The sequence below is a fragment of the Pseudonaja textilis genome, chromosome 12 (assembly GCF_049901715.1).
Source record: "Pseudonaja textilis isolate UNSWEBS1 chromosome 12, rPseTex1.2, whole genome shotgun sequence".
In the NCBI taxonomy this organism is placed as follows: domain Eukaryota; kingdom Metazoa; phylum Chordata; class Lepidosauria; order Squamata; family Elapidae; genus Pseudonaja; species Pseudonaja textilis.
Window position 1 is genome coordinate 7,892,057 of NC_142001.1, and position 26,196 is coordinate 7,918,252.

The 26,196-nt window shown below is 40.0% G+C and overlaps 1 protein-coding gene across 5 annotated transcripts in view; it reads left to right on the forward strand.

Annotated features, from left to right (window-relative positions):
- Positions 1 to 3,216: 3,216 nt before the first annotated feature.
- Positions 3,217 to 26,196, forward strand: part of TENM1 (teneurin transmembrane protein 1) — a 327,538-nt gene continuing 304,558 nt past the window's right edge. For 2 of the 5 annotated variants that reach the window (XM_087940950.1, XM_087940954.1), the window contains exons 1-2: positions 3,426 to 3,452; positions 14,446 to 14,509. The gene's annotated coding sequence lies outside the window, so the exon portion shown is untranslated. Of the gene's footprint in view, positions 3,453 to 3,836; positions 3,915 to 14,445; positions 14,510 to 26,196 lie in introns of those variants that run through there. The other 3 variants (XM_087940953.1, XM_087940951.1, XM_087940952.1) reach the window with 3 other exon arrangements.

The window sequence follows — 26,196 nt, forward strand, 5'->3', positions numbered from 1 at the left end:
CACCAGACAGGTCTTTATTGGTGTTGCATGTGAAGTGGCTCAAGAGAACTCTTTTAGCAATGAGCTGACAGTCATTTACACCCAATAAATTAGCTCAATAAATGGATCTGCCTGTTTGTGTCAAAAACTAGAAAGCTATTTAATGGGTCCAGATTTGATTTTTTTTTTTCCACTGTTGGGATTCTACACTCTCCCCTCCACCTGAAGAAGATGATATTCCATAAACAGGTTACGGTTATTCTGTAAACTATGATGCGAAAATTTCAAAATACCCTCACAACGATTGAGATTCAGGTAGCTCTGAGCATGTCTGTCCATCTGTCTGTTTGTCTTTCCTCCAGGGTCCTCTTGAGTCCCCTCCTGATCACATTCTCAACCAACTCTTGTAAAGCTGTATGAATAGATCACATTCTCAACCATCTTTCTGTTCCAACCCAGCTCCCCAAACACGACAAGTATTTAAATAAATCATTCCTTTATTAGGAGCGCCAGCAGCCCCAGCAAAAGGATTCTCTCTCAACGCAGGCGAACAAATCTATCTGGCAAGGAGATGAATAGTTGTCTGCCACATCTATTCATCTACATTCCCTGCCTTTTATCCCCAGAGCTAGGGTGGGCTTCACTAGCAGTGGTGGCTCTTCCATCCCAAGGACTGGCCCATAGATTTCCACTGCTCTCCTCTCCTCTGCCTTCTATGCATCCACTCATCAGGCACTGGACCCAGCTGTTCCTCCTCTTCCTCATCAGCCACCTCCAGACCTGTGGGCTATTAATTTTCCATCTGAGGGCTGATAGACAGCCCAGGCTCCGACTCCGTCTCTTTCCCTCTCTGATAGTTCCAGTCCCTCTTCCCCCTTGGAGCTCTCTGGTTGCCTTGATGCTGATCCTAACTCCCTCGCCTCCTCCTCCTCCTCTGATTCAGCTGCTGGCGGAGCTGATAGGTCACATTACTTTCCTAGAGCTGTACGGAGAGCTCATATTATTGTTAAGATTATAAATCTCACCCAATTTCAACTTGCTGCCTTTTTTTTAAAAAAAAATGTTGCTTTCGTCTTGCACTAAATTAAAAGCTCTGGTGCAAATTATTTTAAAAAGGAGAGATGGAAAGTTCAACACTACAGACTCCTCAAGATATGTAGTTCGTCCAGAGGTGGGATTCAGATATTTTTACTACCGGTTCTGTGGGTGTGGCTTGTTGCGCGTGGCAGGGGAAGCTCCGCTATGTAAGTTGCTGTTTTGTTTATGTATTCAATTGTAGACCACCACAATCATTTGACTCTTGATGGTTCAGAAAATCTCCAGTCAGAGGTGGTATTTGCCAGTCCTCTGAACTACTCAAAATTTCTGCTACCAGTTCTCCAGAACTGGTCAGAACCTGCTGAATAACCACCTTTGAGTTTGTCCCATAATGTGTCCAGAATATAAGTATTTGAGTCTGTTGTGCCTTCAAATGAGAAATCTGGATTAATTTGTTCCGTGATCAATTCCTTTGTTTTCTTGGCTGTCCATGGTATTCTCCGACATTCACTCCAATGCCAGTGTTCAAAACAACCAGTACTTTTTCTATCCTGCTTCTGCAAGGTCTAATTTTTGTTTCCATAGAGAATCACAAGGAAATTTATTACCTGAATTAGTCTCATATTTGCAGGTAAGCCATGGCATCATAACTCTCTCTCAAAGCTTTTATTGCCATAGGTAGTCCTCAACTTATAAACATTCATTTATTACGAATGAGGGCAAATATACATGTCCCAGGATCCAATCTGGGTTGATCACTGGTATCAGAGGTTTAGTCTTTCAAGCTTTTTGGACTTGTGCTGGAGCCCATCCTCGAGACTCTAGAAAAAGTGCAGAGAAGAGCAACCAGAATGATTAGGGGACTGGGGACTGAAACATATGATGAACGGTTGCAGGAACTGGGCCTGGCTAGTCTAGTGAAGAGAAGGACCAGGGGAGACAGGAGAGTAGCCTTCCAGTATTTGAGGGGCTCCCTCAGAGAGGAGGGGGGTCAAGCTATTTTCTAAAGTTCCTGTAGGCCAGACAAGGAATAATGGATGGAAACTGAACAAGGAGAGATTCAAACTCAAAATAAGGAGAAATTTTCTAACAGTGAGAACAATCAACCAATAGAACAGAAGTTGCCTTCAGAAGTTGTGGGAGAGTCATCACTTGAGGCTTTCAAGAAGAGATTGGAGTGCCATTTGTCAGAAATGGTGTAGGGTCTCTTGTTTGGGTGGGGGGTTGGACTAGATGACCTACAAAGTCCCTTCTAACTCTGATTATCTGTTATTTTTTAACTTCTCTCTTCTTCTTCTCCTACTGTCACATTCCAGTAAAGAGAAATTCCCTGAGGATGGGCTCCAGCACAAGTACGAAAGCTTGGAAGACTAAACCTCCGATGACCAAGCCAGGTCGAAACCTGCAACCAGGGGTGGGATTCTACCAGTTCGTACCTATTCGCTAGAACCGGTTGTTAACATTCTAAGCAGTTCGGAGAACCGGTTGTTAGAAGAAATTACTGGCCTAATCCTGTAAGGAAGGCAGGAAGGAAACATTCTGGTGTTGCTTACAGAAACTGCCTCTCCGTTAACCCTTATTACATTCTTGGCAGGACTAGACTTCCTGTCTCAGGAACCTCTCTGGAGTTTTTTTCCCCTCCTTTGCTGGTACTTTGCTTGTGTGGAGTGACCATTCAAAGTTACAATAGCACTGAAAAAAGTGACTTATGACCATTTTTCACACTTACAACTGTTGCAGCATCCCCACAGTCATGAGAGGCCAGGCAAGGAGATGCATGCCTCAGTGTGAGTGATATTGAGTCGGCCACACCCAGCCAAAAACATGACCACCAAGCCATGTCCACCCAGTCACATGACCACCAAGCCATGCCCACCACCCAAGCCACGCCCACAGAACCGGTTGTTAAAAAATTTGAATCCCACCCCTGCCTGCAACATATATTTATTGGCCATTTAGAGTTGCAGCAGTACTGAAAAAGTTACTGACAATCAATTTTCATGCTTATTATGACTGTTGAGCAGCATCCTCACAGTCATGAGATCAAACTTTGGGTTTTTGGCAACCAACATATATTTACAATGGTTGCAACAGGTCCTGGAATTGTCATTTGAAACTTTCGCAGGGAGCTTCTGACAAGCAAAGTCCATTGGGGGCAGCCAGATCTACTTAAAACTGCATGATTCATTCAACAGCTTCAGTGATTTGCTGAACAACTATGGCAAAAAGGTCATAAAATGGGGCATGGTTCACTTAGCAATTGTCTTATTAAACAGGAAGTCATCAAAATAATGCTGAAAGTGGAAAAATTTTCATTCTGTTTTAAGTTAAGGACTACTTGTATAACCAGGTAGTCCTTAACTTAATTCCATTCCAACTTTGTTTTTCATGTCCTGAGTGGTAAACCTAGATCAACATGATCTTCTGAATATACAGTAAGTATGCGATTCCAATCTATTTAACTTTAATTCCCTGATGCTTAAGATGTCAATGTGTACTCGATTCTTTTCATCTTTCATTGTGCTCTTTGTGCTTCTTAAATTCTGTTTTCTGTCTCTAATTCTGTCCTTGCCACTGTGGATTTTCTTTTTCTTTGTGGCAATATCAGCAACTAGACAACCCAACATTATTTTTTAAAATCTAGCCATGTCATAAACATCATTCGTAGTCTGCAAGATCCTCAGGTCACCTCAGTAGGGTGTTGTATGTATTTATATTATTTGGCTGAATGGGCAGAATTGCACAATGACATGTCTGCATGATTGACAGTCATTTGCAGAGTGCTTGACTCATACACTCTTTACGGTGTGTTCCTGCAGACTAGAAATCCAGGGCCGATTCTATAATTGATATGAGACTGTTGTTTTCAGGCCATGAAAAATCTGCAGGAGATGGAGGTAAGGGCAGTGTAACCCTTCAGACTTTCTGTCCAATTTTGCTTTGGAAGGTGTGGGCGTAAGAGCATAGCAAAACTTTGCAGACACAGTGTGCAATTCTGGGAAAAGACACAACTCTAGAGCAGTTAATGGGAATTCAATCTGAAGTGCTGAATGGCCTCTGTAACAACTTTTTAAAAGTCAGACCAATGATTGACTTGAAAAATGCTAGAGGCTGAATGGACCTCTTGCATTTTTCTAGCTTATCAAACTACTAGAGTATGGGAAATATCAAAAATCTTCATCCTTAATAACAGGAAATAAATCCTTCTGATGTATCTCTAGCTTTGCATAGAACAAACGTATATTTCTTCTTCTGCAAAGTGGAAACTTCCATGATGGCGAACCAATGGCACACATGCCGGAAGTGGCACGCAGAGTCATCTCTCCGGTCATGCCAGCCATGGCCTGTTGCTCTTCTGGGTTCCAGCATGCATATGTGCACTGGCTAGCTGGTTGCATGCGTGGGAGCATTGGAAAGTGGAAGATCATCTCCCCGGCATGCATGCATGCACCGGCCAGCTGGTCATCATGTGTGCATGTGTGTTAGAAACTGGAAGACCAGGTAGCCAGCGTTCATCCATGCATCAGGAAGCTGAGCTTTCGGTTCCCATGTAGTGCACAGGGGAGTTGCTCTTCTGGTTTCATGCTTGCGTGTGTTCGTGCACGCTCCTGTTTCAGCACTCAGTGCCAAAAAGGTTCACCACCACTGGTACACCTGATTTACCTCACATACATATGTATGTACAGTATATGTGTGTATGTACATACGTACATGCATACAGAATTCCATTCTCAGCATTATGAGTGCTGTGGCTTCCTCAATCTCAGGTCCTCTACTGGAGGCCTGGAAGTTTGACAGTTCTGTACAGCGTCTTAGCTGTTCCCAGCACTATAATCTTTTGGACAGAGGGACCTGATGTTAGCCTTGGGAAATGTTGGAGCCATTCTCCCAGCTAAGTTGTCTCAGCCCCGCATGTTTCTATATGATCACTGGAACAAATTTGGCCTTTTCTTTTCATATCCTCTCCGGTTCCTCCTTCAGGCCTTGACACTCCTCCAACTTCTCATACTCCTTTCCCCTGATGTTGCTGTCACAGGGTGCCTCTACATCTATCGCCATCACTGTCCTGTGGTCCTTGTCTATTCCTGCGATATTTGTTAGTTATGTATGTATACATGTACATATGGGGTCAAATTATGGCAAATCATAGTAAGTCACAACTGTCTCTATCTAGATCTGTACATTACCCTAAGATGTAGTGGCATCTGTCCCTTAGAGGTAACCCGGTATTTGATCTCAAACTTGAGAGAATTGATCTTCTCCATCATTTATTTCACAATCACCAATAAAATGCCAATTGTGAGTCCTTAAGCAGAACATTCAACAATTCCTTCAATTTATAGTCTCCAATCAGGAGCTTGGTTGGTATTGATTTGGACCCATCAGTGTAGTTTTCTTGACAATAGTTCAGAAGTTCTTTGTCACTGCCTTCTTCTGAGATGGTTTTTGACTTCCCGGTCTGGCCTAGAGCCATTGGATTTTGTGGTAATTTCCCATAGAAATACTAATTAGGTCTGACCTTGATTAAGCTTTCTGAGATCATCTAAGATCAATTACTCTTCATTCATTCCATTGTTATGTCTGATGTTGACATAATATATAAATCTGGCTCAATTTATCAAGATGAACATGGTTAAGTGAGAAGAAATTAGATGAGGATCCTTAGGATGACCATAAATGTTCTTTTGTTTCCAATGTTCGGCAGCATAATGTGCAGGGAAACTTTGTCAAACCTTTCAGTTAGTACCTTTTCGCGAGTTTTGACAGCAACATATTCTTCCTTCAGAGGTGAATGCACAGCCTGTGTTTTCCTTCACATCACTGGCAGGTTGATCCAAAGAAAAGATAAATGTAGCCTGAAAAATAACAAAAAAAAGGAGGCATATGTTGGAAATGCTTTATCTTTGTAGAGCCACAGGTTTCTGAAGACGTGTAACACCGTTTCACAGTTGGACAAGTAGTAATAGCAAAATGTACTTTCAAACTTGAGTGCCTTTGTAGAGATGGCAGAGGCTATGTATATACTTTATTTTAGAAGGGTTAATATAGTTGGGGAAACTTTTCTCTAATAATACTCAAATAAGGCTTTCGGTTAGCCTGAGTACTGAGTGAATTCCCACAGAGAAGATGTAGATTTCGCTTTGCGTTTTGTATTGGCATTGTGTGATGTGTGAGTGCCACTTTTATGGGTTGTATAATGTATGCTTTACAGTGAGCACCATCAAACTCTTGCTCATATTTGGTTATTAGAAAAAAATGAAGCCTTTTCGGAAAGTTGACTGACCCCTCTTATCAGTTGATTTTGGCTGCAGCTCCCGCATATTTTTGAAGAATTGCAATTGCTGCCTGGAAGACAATGCTTGTCTTCCAATCTTTCTTCACCATGGAATTCAATGTGTGCTTTATAAGAATCTCTGCAGCTTTCCAGATTGACTCTATCACTTTTGGTCTTTCATAAGGCCTTGAGGGCTTCCTTTGGGTTGAGACTGGGCCCCAGGTGTGTTATGGAGCCAGTTTCCTGGTTATGTTGAGGATTGGATTGATGTTTTTTCTTAAATTTTCCCAGCTGCTGTATGTTTGATGCAGAGAAAGAGAGATGATAGATAGATAGATAGATAGATAGATAGATAGATAGATAGATAGATAGACGTGTTTAATCTTCATTAGCAAAGTCGTATACTTGAGATGGGCAGCCATATAAATTAGGAAGGAAGGGAGGGAGAGAAAAGGAGATGAGGAGGAAGGGCCCAATTATACATCCACTTACTTCATTCCTCATAAAATAGTTGTAAACATAGCTTTTGGGTCCAACGCATATTCATTTATTCTAGTATTATATTTACCGGCCACTTAACAGACTTAACAATAACAGTTAATGATATGTGGCTCATCAAACTGAACTCAGTCATTGGATGTATAACTTCCTTGTATTTACTAATCTAGAAGGAAATGTATGCCTTGTGGGTCAGTCCTGTTTAGTTTGGTGGTTACACCTACGGAAGGATGATTGGTAAAGCAATACTTAAACCATCAACAAAAGATTAAATCATATTTTTTTTGAAATTCAATTTATTATTGATAAATAGTAGAATTTGAAATTAACTGCAACATGCATTATACTAGAAAATGAAATGTTAATTCAAAACAAGTTTGTTGGGGCATTGTAATTTCAAGGGACATAGATTTATATTATAATTTGATACTCAGTAGGAAAGAAAGAAGTCTACAAGGAATGCTGACATGGAAAGTATATACATCTATCTTGCAGTCAAGAACATTTAGACTTAGTGGGAAAGAGATGAGAGGATAAAAATTGCTTAGTTCATCTACTAGGCAGAGAGGAAATGCAATATAACTGAGGTAACTCCAAGTAATGTCCCAAGGACATTGTTCGATTGGTATTCAATTGATAGAGTACTTTGTCTTGGCTGGGTTCATACATCAAAGTAGGTTTTGGCTTGGTTTATCCATAATTAGTGAAATAGATCATGATGAATTGGTTTACATGTCATCCAAAACCATAAACAATGGTTTACAAATTGCGGTAATTACGTTTACATGTTATGTGATGATAAAACAAAGCAAGCTACATATTGTATGTGCAACCATGAATTAGCTTTTTTCTTTCTTAGTTGGGTCTACAACAAGAAGCATGAGTTGGTTAAAATGGGGGAAATTTAGAAGGTAGGTTTCACAGATTTTATTAAGTCTCCCATGTCAGTTCCCTGTTATTTGAATCTGATTTAAATTCTCATCAGTTGGGAGTCTCAAACATCTTCAACCCACTTATAGAGACTCATTACTATATACTTTCTACTTCAGTGATGTTAATCTCTATTTATCCTTTGTGAAAGTTTACATTATTCCCTCGCCCAATGGAAAGCATAATTACATGAATAATATGTACCATGATATTACAATTTTCAAAACAAATATAGGTTGGATTTACACATCATATTAAGCCAAGGATGGAACCACAGTTTCTTGTACAAACCACAATAGCTTAATTCATTAGTTCAAAAAGATGTTTCATTGTAGGTTTGCACCATGTCAACGCAGCTATTGACAGTGAACTTTAACAATGAAGAATGGAGCGTTAGTTTCCAAAATTTGGAAACTGTACTTCTGTTGATTCAGCCTTGAATTTTGTTTTCCTTTTTAGCAACCGCATCACATTGCAGATCTATATTTGCCTTGTAATTGACTACTCTTCTAAGATTTTTTTCACAGCACTTTATGAAACCAAGTGCCCCTTATTCTTTACTTATATTTAATTTATATTTTCTAAGTAAATATTTTTTACATTTGTCTGTTAAATTTCAAACAATGCGTTCAGCCTGTTTCTCTACCTGATCAAGGTAATTGAGACATTTGTTTCTGTTTTCTACGGTACTTAACTATTCAACTCAACTGTGAGGTTGTCTTTGCTTACTGAAATGTGACAATATCTAAAGTATTTTATTGCACCGGATGCAAATGTTGATTTATGCTAGTTTTCCTAGTCTACTTGTAAGTGGGAACATTCAACTATGCTTGACAGTTTAATTTCCTACCCTTGCTTGTAAAGTTGTTTTAGTGTAATATAAACTCTGGTGTAAGAACATCAGCAAGTTTATAGTAGCTGGTTTGTCAAATTTGTTAGGTTGTGACAAAACATCACAGTTGTTGTTCATTTTCTCAGTTGTATGATTGCATTTAAGCTGAACTGATGAGGCTAAATATTTTTTCTTGATATTTACTCTGGATAATATTATCCTAGGGCAGGTGTCTTCAAACTTGACAGCTTTAAGACTTGTGGACTTCAACTCTCAGAATTCCTCCTCCAGTCATGTTAGCTCAGGAATTCTGGGAGTTCCAAGTCCACAAGCCTTAAACTTGCTAAGTTTGAAGACCCTTGTCCTAGGAGAACCTCCCTGTAGACAACATCTGATCTTGATCTGGGGTGAGGCTTAGATCAAACACTTGGATTTAAGCCTGAAGGAAGGACTGACTCATTAAGGCTACCTGGTCACTCAGGTTAATGAGTTTTTAACTTCCCATTTCATGCTTTGTTTTCTTCCAGACAGCAAAGAGCCTGTTTCTCTTTATCTAAAGGAGGGGTATCAAACTCAATTTTATTGAGGACTGCATCAGGGCTGTGGTTGACCTTGGGGGGCCAGGGTGGGGCGTGGCCAGGGTGGTCATGGCCAGCTTGACACCACTCCCTAAACTGCTGACATGTTTCCTCTTCGTATTGGGTAGATAGGGCCAAAGCTAGTTGGCCTGATCTTTCCTCTTCACACTGGGTAGACTACGAAGGTCCCATGGGCCGGATCCCACCTCATCATGGGCCAGATCAGGCCCGCAGGCCTTGAGTTTGATGCCCCTGATCTAAAGGTAAAAGTTTGTCCTTTCCAGTCATGTTTAACTCTGTGAGGTAGTGTTTACCTCCATTTTCTAGCTGAGGGAGCCACCTTGTCTGAAGACACTTCCCTAGTCATGTGGTGCAGTGGTCAGAATGCAGTATTGCAGGCTAACTCTGCCCACAGTCTGGAGTTCGATCTGGCTCAAGATTACCTCAGCTTTCTATCCTTCAAGCGGGGTAAAATGACAATCCAGATGGGGCAATATGCTAACATTATAAATTGCTTAAAGCACGGGTGCCAAACTCAAGGCCTGTGGGCTGGATCCAGCTCACAGAGTGCTTAGGTCTGGCCCATGGGGCCACCTTGGAAACAGTGAAGGGCTGGCCCATGGTGCCTTTGCCAGCAAAAACATTTTCCCAAATTTTCACTGGCAAAGGGTTGCACAAGGCTGTCACAGCCGAAACCAGAGCTTCCACAGACCATCCCCAAGCTTTGTTTTCATTGGCAGAGGGTTGCAGAAGGCCATTGCAGCCCAAAAAAATAGTTCATGGGGGATGCATACGGTACCCTGAGCTCCGTTTTCACTGGTCTGCAGGAGGCAGTTGCAGCCGAAAATGGAACTTGGGAGCCCTCAGAGCAATCTGGCCACCACCACAGGTGCCCCTGACATGAGTGAAGTCGAGCTGGCCCCTGCCCCTGCCCCCCACACCCTTTGAGGTCAAACACAACCCTGATTCAGCCTTCATTGAAATCGAATTTGACACCCCTGGCTTAGACAGTGCTGTAAAAGCAGTGTGGTGCATGTGTAAGTCTATGCCTTATTGCTTATTGCTATGTGGCCAACATGGCTATACGCCAAGGTGCACTGAATGGGATTACCTTCTCACCAAAGTGGTTATTTATCTACTTGCATTTATCTACTTGCAAGTCTGTGAAACAAAGCAAAGCAAAGCTAAAGGAAGATCATATCCCCAGTCGTGGTTTCATTGATGGCTTTGCTCAATGGCTGAGCTGTCGATCCCAATTGTGGTTGCTAAATGAGGACTACCTGTAGAGCAGAACAGAGAACATTCATGTATGGACAGTGAGTTTCTGTCTCCTAATCCTTTACAATATAATATGACTAATATTTATTGATTTTATTTATTTATTTATTTTGTCAAGGATGCATTTGATAATACATATAAATATAAACATGCTTATGAATACATGAAATAGATACGAATAAAAGGGAACATTAAGACAGGGATGGTAGGCACGCTGGTGGGCTTATGCACGCCCCTTATAGACCTCTTAGGAATGGGGTGAGGTCAACAATAGACAGTCTGAGGTTAAAGTATTTGGGGTTTGGGGAAGAAACCATAGAGTCAGGTACAGTATGTATGCATAAGCGCACAATCGTGCCCACAACCGTCCCTGTCCTATTGTCCCCAAGTATTCGTACCTATTTTCTGCATTCATACTTATATTTTTTCTTATCTCTATTATCTTGTAAGCTATTGACAAATCAAATCAAATAAATAAAATAGAATATTCCAGACATTGGCCATTCTGTTGCTGAAATCATATTTTCTGCAATCGAGTTTGGTGCAGTTTACCCTGAGTTTGTGTCTATTGCTGAGGTAAATGAGGGAGAGAATGATGACATGAACCAGAAGCTCTACAAATGTCAGTGTAAGCGCTGACTGTTGCTTTAGGAGAACATTTGTTACCTAAGGTACATCATAAAAGAAAAAAGAAAAAACACACAGAGATCCAAGGCCTTTGTAACTATGAGAGGGATCTTGGAGTCTTAGTGGACAACCAGCTAAATAGGAACCAAACAGTGTGTAGCAGCAGCAGCCAAATAAGCTAATGCAATCCTAAATTGCATTAACAGAGAGATACAATCAAAATCAAGAGAGGTACTAATGCTTCTCTATAAAGCCTTAATAAGACCACACCCAGAGTACTGCATCCAGTTTTGGTCACCACACTATAAAAAAGATGTTGAGACTCTAGAAAAAGTAGAGAGAAGAGTAACCAGGATGATTAGGGGACTGGAGACAAACATATGACAAACAGTTGCAGGAACTGGGCTTGGCTAGTCTGGGGAAGAGAAGGACCAGGGGAGACATGATAGTGGTCTTCCAATATTTGAGGGGCTGCCACAGAGAGGAGGAAGGGGTCAAGCTATTTTCTAAAGCACCTGTAGGCCAGACAAGGAACAATGGATGGAAACTGAACAAGGAGAGATTTAACCTGGAAATAAGGAGAAACTTTCTGACAGAGAGAACAATCAACCCATGGAACACCTTGCCCTTGGAAGTTGTGGGAGCTTCATCAATGGAGGCTTTCAAGAAGAGATTGTACTGTGGGGAGTTGGACTAGATGACCTACAGGATCCCTTCCAACTCTGATTATCTGTTATCTGCATTCGAGGCCTTGTTTGCTAAGTTAATGTCTGTAGGGCACTAAAATGAGCATAATTTGCAACACAATTTAAAATATAGTTTTCTGGCAGAAGACATTTAATTATACTACCTGTCATGTTTATGTTGATATGTACTGCTAGATATTGGAGAGACGGGTGGTTATTATGAGATGGTGGCAAGGATTCTAATATCAAAGCTAACCTTTGGAAAAGTCTCTTTCTAATTCCTCCCACTGTTATAATTTTAGTTACCCAAATTAGATGACTAGCGCTTTAATAAAGACAGAGTATAAAGATAAATATCCTGTGCTTTATGCATTTGTGGATTATGTATGAAATGCGGCAGTTGTCCAGAACTCGTAAATGTAATTGGCTTAAGTAGTTTCTGCCAATTTGACTTGGACAGTGTGGGAAATAGAACAATGTTTGCGGGAATTTTGCAAGACTTCCACCACTGATTAACTAACAATTTACCAAGGCTGAGTCCTCCAATCTTTAGTCTATGTCTGGTTTCTCATGAACCACACTATATTATAACCTGGCACGGTATGTTGTGCATTGCAGCTATAAATCATAATTTATGCTTTAAATTTATGCGTGAACCGGGATACCGTGGCTTGTTCAACAAACAGATGAGAACAAACCATCGTTTGGTTTGCAGCTGGCTTTGAAGCATGTTGTGTAATCTGCTTGTCATTTTATTGTTTAGCTGTTTTTGTTTAAAGGCGTGTTGTTTTCTCTGTGATTGTTGTTGTATTCTTTTCATATGCTGCCCAGAGTCACACTCTTTGAATTGGGTGGCCCGTAAATCCTCCAAATAAATAAGTAAATTGGAAAGTAACGGGTTGTGTAGTTGAGTTTCAACTCGTGTCCTAATTTTTAACTACATTGGATCTCCATGGAGCATCACAAATGGATTTTTGTTGTTGCTGGTCAAAATGTTATTCCTTTTAGCTCAGTGTTTTTTACAATCAGTATCTTTGAGATATCTCTGATGGGTTCTTTTCTAGTCCTGCTTAACAGACCAGGAACTGAATTTGGGGTGGGTTTTTTGTTTTTTGTTTTGCATGCAAATCATATAATCTACTTTTGAGCTAGACCTGGATCAGATACACAGGTAGTCCTCAACTTATAACAATTCTTTTAGTGAATGTTCAAAGTTACAACGGCACTTGAAAAAAAGTGACATGACCATTTTTTAAAAACCTACAATGGTCATATGGTCATGTTATCAAAATTCAGGCTTTGGGGAATTTACTGCTATTTGTGAGGGTTGCTGAGTTCCAGGGTTATGTAAGCAAAGCCAGTGGGGAAGCCAGATGCACCCCACAACCATGTTAGAAACTTAATAGCTGCAGTGATTCACTTAACAACTGTGAAAGTGAAAGAAAGGTTGTAAAATGGGACAACGTTTGCTTAACAATGATTTCACTTAGCAACAGAAATGTGGGTCTCAATTATAGCCGTAAGCTGAGGACTACTGTTAGTTAGAAGCCTAGACATATTCTACCTCAAATCTGTTCTTAGATGTTTATTGTTGTTCTGGCCCAGACTTTGTTCAAACTAAGAAAACATACGCTGTGTGTAAAAGTAAACCTTTTTTTTAATGCAACGCTGGGAATTATTTGTATGCCCAGCCAAAACTCATTAAACACAATTATCTGAGATAAGAGCATGCCTTTCAGGGTTGTAAAAGGCTGCCAAGAAACAGACATTCACTTAATTAGCAGGTAAACCGACAGAAGTTCCAGCAAAGACAAACCAGAGTCCACAAGGCTGCAATGAGGAATCATCATCTAATGAACTTCTTTGCTTCCTGCAAAGAGCACATCACCGAGGGCTGGCTTTTATCCCTTATGGGAGGGACTATCACCTTCCAGCCTTACTCCCGAGTTGCCCTTGCTGCTTCAGCTGCTCTCCTTTGAGCAGCCCTGCGCACACACGCACTGGGCACAGGCTCCCCGGGGTCCTCTGCTTCACTGCTGCCAGACTCCAAAGACTCCGAAGGCAGCACCCCACTCTCCAATAGTCCTGGCCCCATCCCTGCATCAGACTCAGGACCCTCATCCAAGTCCTCGCCAGACTCCCTGACTGGTTCCCTTTCATCCTCACTGTCCGATACTTCTGCTGTCCACATCGGCTGCCAGCAAACCACAACAATTGTAATCTCATACTTGCTTACATTTTCATTAAATAATCAAATGTTTTACACAATTTGTAATAATTTTTCTGCCTCTGGAAGATCAAGGTTAAATTGTTTACATGAGAGGCTGTTCTTATTTTTATTTCAGAAAGGTTCCAGATTCTTCCTTGGATATTGTTTCAGGATGGAAAAGATTCTAGCTATTTCTTCTGGCGCATCTGAATTCCTTCCTCCATTCTTTCCCTACCAAATTGGTCTTTCCCTGAAGCCAGACCAGAACCAGAACCATTTCTGCCTGCTGAACTCAGCCTTCACCTCTAAAATATCTTTAATTTAAAATCCATCATCTTTCATTCTGAAGTCTAGCTCTGTCAGACGTCTTGTGGTGAATTTGAAGATGCTGGTTTATAATGCTGCCTTTTGCAGCCTTCTGACATTTCTCTTCTTTTAGAGCCAATGTTCCATAAAATTGAAGATTTCCATAAAATCTTAATACATTACTTATTTTTTCCTCTTTGGTTTTTCAGAAAATTTCCCCAGGAGATACAGAACGACACATTTCTGAAGCACTGGAGGAAAGAGGTGCTACTAGTACGTAGTTCACAATTACTTGAGAAAAGAAATAGTGATTTAATGAAGAGGAGGGAAATATTTGTACATTGTGTGTATGTATGTGTGTGTGCGTGCGTGCGTGTGTATGTGTGTGAAGACAAGATGATATAATTTTAGACTGCACATTTCTGATGATCAAAAAGGAACTTGGGCTGATACTATCTCATATCTCATATTTCATACTACGTGTGATAGTTGCTGAAACTTTCAGACAAGTACTATATCAGATAGAGAAGACAGTAAGAAATTTAAAAAATGACATCATTTCTCAGACTCAGCTCATGATATCACATCAAGGAAATGCTGAAAATGACTCCTGAGGTGTGAAAATATTATGGTTACTGGCTTACCAATGTATGCATTTTCTAGAACACAGATAAGAAACCTGAGCTGTCGGACTCCAACTCTTAGGTCTTGTTCGTCATGGTTGTAGCTGATGGGTTTTGTACAGGATACAGAATAACCAAGGTGGAAGAGACCTTGATGGTCTTCCAGTCCAACCCTTTGCTTGAGCAGGAGGCCCTGGTCAACTGGCTGTCCAATCTTTTCTTTAAAACCTCCAGTGATGGAACACCCACAACCTCTGGAATCAAGCCATTCCATTGATTAATTGCTTTAATTGTGTCTTAGCAATTAAATGCTAGGGTTTCCCCTTAGATCTAGGTTGGATATCTCTTTGATGAGCTTCTGTTCATTGCATCTTGCCTTGCCATCAGGTGCTTTGCAGAATAAGTCAATGCCCTCTTCTCTGTGTCATCTGCTCAAATATTGAAAGACTGCTACCATGTCACCCCTAGTCCTTCTCTTTTTTTGCAGACAACATATAAGTACAGCCATTTTCCTATCCCTCTTGAAACAGTTAAGAACTCATGTGGGATATTATAGCATTGGAATAATATCTGAGGACTGCCAACCTAAAATCTGTTTCTGACTGGTATTTGAGATTATCTTGGATTCATACCCCTTAACTTCCCAATCTTGCCTACTTTTCAGGGATATAAAAAATAGGGAGACAACCAGGATTGCTATTTTACAGAAAAAGTGATGTGTCATCATTACTGAACCTGGGATCAATACAAAATCAGTTCAGAGGTCCATTTTACCCAGACCCTCCTATAGCATAAGTGATTAGAATAGGAACATTTTTGTCCTTTCACTGTGATCTTATGCAGTTTTTGACTGCTGTATGTCAAACTGTTACGCCTACTGCAACTGGACAAGTGTTGTTTGCTTAATGACATAACCCCTGATCTCCATGCTACATAAAGGAATTGCTTGTATATGAAATCCCAGTTAAAAGAGAATGAAGCAGGTTTATTCCAAATATGTAGTCTAGAACTTGCTTGACAAAATAAAGCATAACTTCAAAGGTATATCCTCCAGTTAATATTGTGATATAAACCATGGTGATGACATTTCAACTCCTATCTTCTTTCAGGCTTCTTGAAGCAACACAAATAAGACAATTTTCTATCCAAATATTGTTTACTTTTAAGGCCTGCTTAGTTTTAATCTGTATTTCTACCCTGTCATCTACATCTCCAAGGACAGTTTGACATTTTAAAGAGGAAGTAATAGTAAAGAAAAAGGATTTTATCCTTTTAAGCCCAGTGTAATTTCTCTTAATGTTTTGAAGCAGCAAACAATTCAGATAAGACAGGCATTCGTAGAGGAGAATATTTGTAGCTTGGGGTGGAAATGAGGGGTCTTTGGTGTCCTTTGAACTTGGTGGTTTTCTTGAAGTGGTTTCATTACCCACGTTAGATAAATACAAAGAAGAAAAGAAAATAGGAAATTAAGGGAAAGAAAGGGGTTGGGGAAAGGGAGGTGTGGGATACAAGGGGAAGGGGAAAAAGAAAGAAAGGGGGTACTGACTCCGAACTCTTCTTAACACAGTCTAAGATAAACATACTCCAACCTCAACTTTTACACATTAATGTATAACTAGCCATTCCTAGTGGCCCTCAGACACGCTGGATACACCTGGTCAAGGGCCTGACTTTTTAACGCAGGAGTGTCAAACTTGCATCATCACAGCAGCGTCACATGACATAGCAGAACTTTTCCACCTTTCTCTAAATTGAGTATGTGTGTGGCCCGCATGGGACACATCCAGCTCACAGGCTGGGAGTTTGACAGCCCTGCTTTAAGGGATTTGTCTCTCCTGTTACAAACTACCTATTTGTAGCTTAAATCCACAATTTAAGTTACAGCTTAAATTGCTGCTATTTAGAGTCCATCTTTAAATAGGTATGGGGTGAGGAAGGGAAGAACACCTCTGCAAGTTGCCCTTTATCCTATCAGCTAGACAAGACCCAGCTCTTCCTCCAGGTTTTAACTGATGCAAGGATTTTTGTTGGTCTTAATCTGTGTTTTTAATTTGTTCTATCCTCCTATATAACAGGGAGGCGGTGGCTCCGTGGCTAAGACACTGAGCTTGTCGATCAGAAAGTTCAGTGGTTCGAATCCCTAGCGCCGCGTAACGGAGTGAGCTTCCGTTACTTGTTCCAACTTCTGCCAATCTAGCAGTTCGAAAGCATGTTTTTTTTAAAAAAATGCAAGTAGAAAAAATAGGGACCACCTTTGGTGGGAAGGTAACAGCGTTCTGTGCACCTTCGGCATTTAATCATGCCAGCCACAGGACCATGGAGATGTCTTCGGACAGTGCTGGCTTTTCGGCTTTGTAACAGAGATGAGCACCGCCCCCTAGAGCTGGAAACGACTAGCACGTATGTGCGAGAGGAATCTTTACCTTTACCTATTTCTGTATGGTTGGTTAGTTGCCTAAAATCCCTGGACTAGAAAAGCAGGTAAATAACATTCTGTCTCCCAGACAAGACAGTTTGGGCAAAACAAGTCCTTCTCATTGTATTGTTAGTATTGTGAGGATGGCGGCAGGCTGAATTCTGTACAAAAGGATTGAAGAAGCATTTTCTGTCTGCCTGTTTCTGTGTGTTTCTGTAGAACTGAGAGAACCAACCTGAATCTCTTTTATAACACTAAAGAGAAAAGGTGGCAGGCCGAATCCAAACTAAATTACTTCAGCTTTCATCGCCTGGAAATCAGCACCAATAGAAATTACAAAGGGTTGGGAGATAGAGTCTTAATGGCACCATTAATTCAAGGGCACTTAAAACTCTGTTAACGGATGTCCTGATTAAAAAGCATATTTCTTTTGGTGACAAAATCAATATCATATTGGGGGCAAGGCTGCTGAATCCCTAGCAGACAAACTAGCAGGACCAGTGGTGGGAGATTTGGGGAATTGCAGAGAAGCCAAAAGATGGAAGAAGGCAATAACCTTGTCCCAATGTGCCCTTCCCATGCTCGCGACTTGAAGGCTGCACATAAAGAACTTGTGGCACTTGTGTGTTGATGTGGCCTCGGTGGCGCAGTCCTGCAGACTACTTCTGCTGCCTGCCAGCCGCCTGCAATTTGGCAGTTCAAATTCCACCAGGCTCAAGGTTGACTCAGCCTTCCATCCTTCTGAGGTGGGTAAAATGAGAACCCAGATGGTTGGGGTCAAAAGGCTTGTTCTGTAAATGCTTAGAGAGGACCATGAAGCAACTGTGAAGCTAAGTGTGAAGCTAAGTCTAAGTGTTATTGCTAAGTGTTATTGCTATTGCTACAAAGTCAAAAGGAAGCCAGTTTCACTTAACAACCTATTATAACTGCAGTGATTCACTTAACAACCTATTATAACTGCAGTGATTCACTTAACAATGGTGGCAAGAAAGATTGTAAATCAGGGCAAAGCTTGCTTAAAAACAGTCCCACTTAGCAACATACATTTGGGGCTGAATTGTGCTTGCAAATTGAGGACTATGTTGAGAATTGCGGTCATAAATTAATAGCTAGGTTTGAGTATGAGCAACTAGCTGTTTGGATATTGCTAAATTTACTAATATCCATTCATGACCATTCCTGAGCTGAGTTGGGCTAACAGGAATTGTAGAGTAGGCACATCTGAAGGATTACCATTTCCTTGCAATTACCTGGCAATTAAATGTTAGGCTTTCCATCCCTGATAATACATATAAAGAGGAACCCCTGTTTATCCCAAAGCTGTTTGGTTCTGCATTGCAGCATTCAGAATGTATAGATTGAAAACATCTGGAACAGTGTCCCATATGTGCTTTTTTCGAAAGGCAACTGGCCTTTTTGGGTTTTTTTCCCCTTGAAAACATTTCACTTCTCATCCCAGAAGCTTCTTCAGTTTCTGAAGAACTGAACTGAACTTCTTCAGAACTGAAGAAGCTTCTGGGATGAGAAGCAAAATGTTTTCAAGGAAAAAAACCAAAAAGGCCAGTTGCCTTTTGGAAAAAAAAGAATCCTTGGGACAACCATGACCTAGACCAGGAGTCCTCAAACTTGACAGCTTTAAGATTTGTGGACTTCAACTCCCAGAACTCCTCCTCCAGTCATGTTAGCTCAGGAATTCTTGGAGTTGAAGTCCACAAGCCTGCCGCTTGCCAAGTTTGAAGATCCTTGACCTTGCCCTAGATGATTGAGAATCTCAATAGACACCCAGAATAATTTGGAATTTGCCTTTAAAAGGGTGCCATTAAAATACTGTCCCTTGCTTTGTTAAAATAAGATTATTAGATCTATGTATATATGAAGTGCACACAGTAGATGCTAACATCTGCAGCTAGCACAACACAGAATTAGCGTTCACAGCTAGCTTGAGAGAATTCCAACTATCAGCTTCTGCCTGCAGAACCCATAGATTGAATTCATAGGTGTCCTTTTCAGTTCGTTCAAAGATATCCTAATTTAGAGAGGAGTTTGCTTGTTTTGTCAATCCAGTTGTATGATTCCAAGTTGTAGCAGTCAAATAAATAAGACATTGGGAAGATATCAGCCAGTACATGGCTACATGTAACTTGCAATAATAAAACTGCTAGAAGAGAGCACTCTCTCAAAATAGGCAATGTATGAAGAAGGAACGAGTGGCAGAAATGAAATTTGATTACATTGTAATATGTTCAGTGGGTTAAATCCAGTTATTTTAATTGCTCCTTAAATATTCCTTCTAGCCAGGAATGGGAACATTTAATGATGCAATGCTTTAAAATATAAGTGAAGTGGGGGGGAAATAATTATGGAAAGTTTATAAGTGTTCCCATAGAAGTATGATACTTAACTGAAAAGTAATGTGTAAAACGTTAAGATTTAAATGAATATTAATATTAATGATAGAATTGAATTGGTATGGATTGTTGTTTTAATTATATTATATATTTATATTTTTTTCTTTAAAAAAATATAGTGTGTAATTTTAGAATGTACTAAGCAGAATCCAAATGGAAGTTATATACTATACTAAGTGTTATATTTAGGGGAAAGAGATAAAGGCGTCATACTCCAATCAGTGAATACAGGAGAAATGTTGTTTAAAGAGAAAAGATAATAGACAGCTGGAAACAGGACAGACAAAGAATAAAAGCATAATGATCTGAATTGAGACGAGATAAATAAAATAAAACTAAGAAAGTTAAAAAAGGGGAGAAGCTATATAGAAAATGTAGAATGGTAATAAGATATGAAATGGCATATAAAATGAGCATGAATTTGAATTTGTGTCTGTAGGAAGAGATGTAACCCGGGATCAAGCTGCTTTCAAAAAAGATGTTTTATGTTTTGTTTGTTTGTGTATGTTTTTGAAAATCAATAAAATTTGTTTAAAAAAAATATTCCTTCTGGCCCATTTAAAATTGTGATTTGGCATCTGGCTACTGTATATGTCCTTTGGATTGCACAACCCTAGTTTGATACTTTTTTTTTTTCAAGGCTACAAGTTTGTGGAGATTCTCAATCATCCAGTTCATGGTTATCCCAAAAGTGCTTTTGTTTTTTTTTCCCAAAAGGCAATTAGACTTCCTTGGGTTTTTTCCCTTTATTTTTTTTGTTTTTTGCTTCTCATCCAAGAAGCTTCTTCAGTTCTAACTCATTGGTGGGGAATGGAAGGATTTACAGAATATTCTTTTGCAGTCACCCGCAGTCGTGGAGGCTACTTACCAGGTTTATCTGTATCCTCAAGTCACCTGAAACAGAGTCTAAATAGATGTGGAATTGCAGTCCCAAGAAAATCCAGTTGCCTTTTGGAAACAGCCCCTTCAAATCAGTGTTGACTCCTAGAAACATAATTGACAAGAGCCTGCTGTTTTTCTTGGCGACATTTTTGCACAGGTTTGTGATTGCTTGTTTCCGAGAGCAGAACTAGAATATACATTCTCCCAATTTCTAGCCTGGCACCTTAACCATTGCACCAGTCTGGTCTAGGGATAAGTATGATGCATGCTTGATTTTTATTTGACTGAGTTCCTCTTCAGTAGCAATTGCTTAACGGTGCTGCCATTAATCTTACTAATCTTACTTTTTCTCTGGTAACATTATACTAATCTGATATTAGCAGTTGAGAAAGTCCAGAAATATTTCACAGGAAGAGTTCTCCACTCCTGTACTCGTTGCAGAATACCTTATGCCACCAGACTCGAAATTCTAGACCTAGAAAACCTAGAACTACGTTGCCTTCCGTCCGATCTAAGTATAGTATATAAAATCATACATTGCAATGTCCTACCTGTCAAATGACTACTTCAGCTTCAACCATCACGACACGAGAGCACACAATTGATACAAACTCCAGGTTAATCATACCAAACTTGATTGCAGGAAATACGACTTCAGCAACAGAGCGGTCAATGTCTGGAATACTCTATTTGACTCTGTGGTTTCTTCCCCAAACTCCAAAAACTTTAACCTTAGACTGTCTACTATTGACCTCACCCCCTTCTTAAGAGGTCTGTAGGGGGCGTGCATAAGCTCACCAATGTGCCTACTGTCCCTGTCCTTTGTTTTATCTATCTATCTATCTATCTATCTATCTATCTATCTATCTATCTATCTATCTATCTATCTATCTTATATGTATCCATGTATTCATAACTATGTTTTTGCTTATACCTATTATTTTGTAAGCAATTGGCAAACAAACAAACAAACAAACAAACAAACAAACAAATAAATAATAAGGCTTATCATGTGGCGTTCTGAACACTATACCCTATGCTTATGTTTAAAATAGGTGTCAACCTTACCAAGTATGTTCATTTCGTAAAATAAGGTATAGGGTTAATAATAATCACTGTAAATTGAGAGCTTGGCCACAATTGAATTCAGTAAAAATACCTTTTAAGATTTTGGCAACCTGATCATATTCTACTTTCATATATCCTTAAAAAGAAAGCATTTCTATGTCTTATTCATTTTTGTGTGAGCCTGTTTCATTCTCTGGGGTTTCTTTTCCAAATGCACTTGAATTAAAAGGAAGTCTGCTTTAATTCACCTGTGAACTAAAATTAAACTCCATCTTGGCTCCTTTCTTCTTGTTAGATGGTAGTTTAATATTAAAATAGAGGTTGTCTATCTTGCCTACTGTCAAGATAAAAAAAATCTACATATGTGAATGTGATATCCACCTAGTGCTTTATGACTCGGAGCATCCTCTGAGGATAATGCGTCAAATGCATATTACATCTAAATGCTCTCTGTTTTTTGTGTAACTGGTGTCATCAAAGTGTACTTAAGAATCCAAGCAACATATTGCCATTTCATTTATGCACCATGTCTCACTATTATGCATTCATTAATCCACCTCCAGGCAAGAATAATTCATTTAAAAGAAGAAGAAATCTTCTGGGTTTGCAGAAGTTACAAATATCTGCAACATTAGCGAAATAATAAAAACCAGCATGGATGCCGAGCTGCTTCCAGAATATTTTCTGTTTTATTTAATAGAGATGACCTGTTTTGACCACATGTCCATCTACATCCCTCTTAGCTGAAGCATATCCTGTGTTTCATCTCTAGAGGGTTCCCAAAAGTTGGCCCTATAATCAGAGAGAGTAGGACACGTATCTAAGATAGGTCCCCAATGCCAAGGTAACAGATTACTGTTTAACGTGCTATCATTTGTGCCTTTGCTGTTAGGATTGGGGAAAATATTGGTGGACATTTCAGACTGATTGGGGTGCTATGTGTTGTGATGTGGGCTATGGTGTGTGGGGAACATCATTTGCTGTTCTTCCTCCCTATCACATAGCAAAATTCCTCATTTCAGCTTGTTCCTTTTTAAAACTGTGTCACCGGATCTATTCTTGGAAATATTTCAATTGATACTTTGTCATGTATTTTGTCTGTTGGAAACCATAGATTATCCCAGGCAAGGGGTTTGTTTCTAAGGTACCAAAGCACAGAATGTGCCAGTTTTCATCCTAAACTCATTTAAAAAGAGTTAACAGGTTTGGGGAAGAAAATTGGGGCTAATTGTTTAAGTGATTAAGCCCCACTTGCTTTGATGATAGGCTGGAAAAAAACTGAAGGAATAATTTTCTACTTAAACGCTGCATCTTGCTTTAGGACTGTCTTTAATTCTCCATCACTGCCACTTTTGTATTCTCTTCAAGGGCTAATACCCAACTGCCATTTTTTAAATTAATGGGTCACTTCTAATTTCTGGAACCTGGAGTTTTGTGTCAAACTGTCCCAATGATAGAAAGGCTACTGCTTTTGCAAAAAAAAAAAAGAAGAAGAAGAAGAAGAAAGTAAGTGAAAATAGAACTCCAATACACAATAGTGAATTTTTGTGAAACGCACAAAATGCACTCTTGTAGACAATGCCCATGTGAATTGTCAGAATATATTAAGAAGATTGGGAATGGATGTCAATTCACTCTCAAGTTCCTAAATTTTTCTCTCCATCTCCATGTATGGTTTGAGAAGGTGCAAGCATAGATGCCAATTATGTACCTGCCTTTTTGTGATGAGTTGTTGATGCTCTGAACTGAAACCCTCATATAAACTAGAAGCATTTTCATAGTTTAAATCTCTGAGCTAGCTGTAAATACAACAGCCTGAAGCAAGAAACCACCAAGATTAGTCCTACCAACACTGACATGGCAACCCAGTAGTATATAAATAGAGAGCAAACCCCCTTCTCTTCTAGCACTGATGGGTTTACCTAGTGTGGGTAATGAAACATCGTATCCTCTTCCTTCTCTTCTACCTCCTCCTTTTTGTCTTCTTCCTCTTCCTTTTCCTCTCCCGCTCCCTTCTAACACTGATGATGTTACCTAGTTTGGGTAATGAAATGTCTGCAAGAAGACAGCCAAGTTCAGAGCTCACCAAGGAGCCCACTATCTCTAAATGTATATGGGGCTGACATCTTGGAGCCCTCCAGGTGTTTTGCTTTATAATGCCAATAAACTCAAGATAGCAAACTTTCTTCCAGTTTTGTGACTCACGTTTTTTCTAGTAATGAATCAGATTTTTTTTTCTGCTTTGCCTTGGCATTTCTTAAAGTGGAAAAAGCATTGGAAAGGCCATTCAATTTATTGAGTCCAAGCCCCTACTCTACATAGGAATACAACTAAATGTACAGAGAAGAGAAGAGAACAGCTCAGGGTTAAACTGTGGAGTCCTTGGTGCTCTTTGAGGTTGGATATTTTCTTGTAGTCATTTCATTACCCAACTAGGTATCATCATCAATGCTGGAAGGGAGGGAGGTTTGCTGTCTCTTTATATACGAGTGGCTTGCTTTACCAGCATTGGTGGGGGTGATTCTCCTTGATAGTTCTTGGATTGAATTGTTGTTTACTGCTTGTTTACTGTCAAAGTTGATTGTTCCTTGATTAGGATATTGTTTATTGCTTGGTTGTTTGTCTGGTATTAACCCCTGCTTATCCGGGTATCCTCAACAAATTACTATCAACTGAAGCTGATCTTCTTGCCAATGGTTCCACTGTGGAAGTGATCTTATGGCTAGGAATTTTCTTGCCTAATATTCAACTGGAATTTGATTTCCTTTTTCTGCGTCTTGGGCTTTGGCAACTATTGTGTTTGCACTTGGTTAATTTTTAGAGCATCAACCAGGTTTTCAAAAGGAAAAGAAGGATTCCACCGCACCCACAAACACAAGATAAAGAAAAGGTCCTATACATATACAAAGGATATGATCTGTACAATGAAGAATGGAGAGCTGCAGTGCACTGTTTTGATCTGGTAGACATATATCTTATTTTGTCTCTCCCTCCTTCCTAGTTCCTCTTTCTTTCTTTCTTTCTTTCTTTCTTTCTTTCTTTCTTTCTTTCTTTCTTTCTTTCTTTCCCTTCCTTCCTTCTTTTCTCTCTCTCTCTTTCTTTGCCTTCTTTCCTTTCTCTTTCTTTCTTTCTTTCTTTCTCTCTCTCGTTCTTTCTTTCTTCCTTTCTTTCTCCTTCCCTGTTCCTCCTTCCCTCCCTCCCTCCCTTCTTTCCAACTTAAAAAATGTACTCCATAAAGAATCTTGCTTTCCCCTAATAATTTACATTTAGTGCAGGAATATGCAGGAAGGCCATTAAAATAATGCAAATTTTGCCCGTGATTAGGATAGATTAAAGTTTTTGCCCTTTATACGGATTAGGCTTTAAAATGAAATAGGATAATTTTTCTCCTTTTTTTCTTGACACGTAAACTTTCTATTAGCAGTCAGAAAGAATGTATTATCAGCCACTATTAATGTTCAGAAGATCAGTCAGAAGAAGAAACATGAAACAAAATTATTTCACTGTCCACACCTGTCCTCATTTTCTCAATACGTTTAACCAAGCAAGTCTTTAGCATGATGTGTGCACAAGCCAATATAGCAATTTATTCACTGAACTGTGGTTAAACAAGACATGACTCTGGATGATGTATGAACATGGGTTACAGGTGTGTGTGTGTGTGAGAGAGAGAGAGAGAGAGAGAGAGAGCGCGAGAGAGAGAGATTATAAAATTAATTCACAAAGGATGTGAAATAAATGAGAAAAACTATGTTACTTGATGTCATTTGATGTGAGTTATCTTTTTAATGTACTAAGTTCCCCATGGGAATCTGTATCTTTTGTTTCAATGTGTAGGACCCATTCCCTTCCCCCAGTGTCAAAATGAAGTTGATACTAATAGCATAGGACAGGATAGCGTAGTATCAAACTCGATTTCATTGAGGGCCACATCAGGGTTGTGTTTGACTTTGGAAGGGTGCGGTGTGGGGGGGGGTAGGCATGGCCAGGGTTGGTGTGACCAACTCAATATCAGGGGGCACCTGTGGTAGCCAAGTGCTAAGGCAGGACTTCCCTCAGACCCTCCCTCCCTCTCATTATAATTTCCTTCCTTCCTCCCTCCCTCCCTCCCTTCTTTTTCCTTCCTTGCTTTCTTCCCATCTTCCCTTCTTTTTCTTTCCTCTTTCCTTTTCTCCTTCCCTGTCCCTTCTTGCATGCTCACATTTCTCCTTTTGTTTTGTTTTTAGTTAGTTTTGCTAGCCCTTTGCCAGCGAAAATGGAACTTGGAGGGAGGAGCTCTGTTTTCACTGGCAGAGGTACTGTGGGCCGGTCCTTTACTGTTTCAAGGGTGGTGCCGTGGGCCAGATCTAAGCACCCTGTAGGCCGGATCCGGCCCGCAGGCCTTGAATTTGACACCCCTGGTGTAGAAGAAGATCATGCAGAGCTGGAGGGGTGGAGTTAAGTGTGTCATCAGTTTAGAGTCATTGTGTTCCCACAAGCACTCCATTTCCAACCCCTCTTCAATTTCATTGACCCTTATCTGATGCCAATTTAGTATGGAATTTTACTTGGCCAGATTTTTAT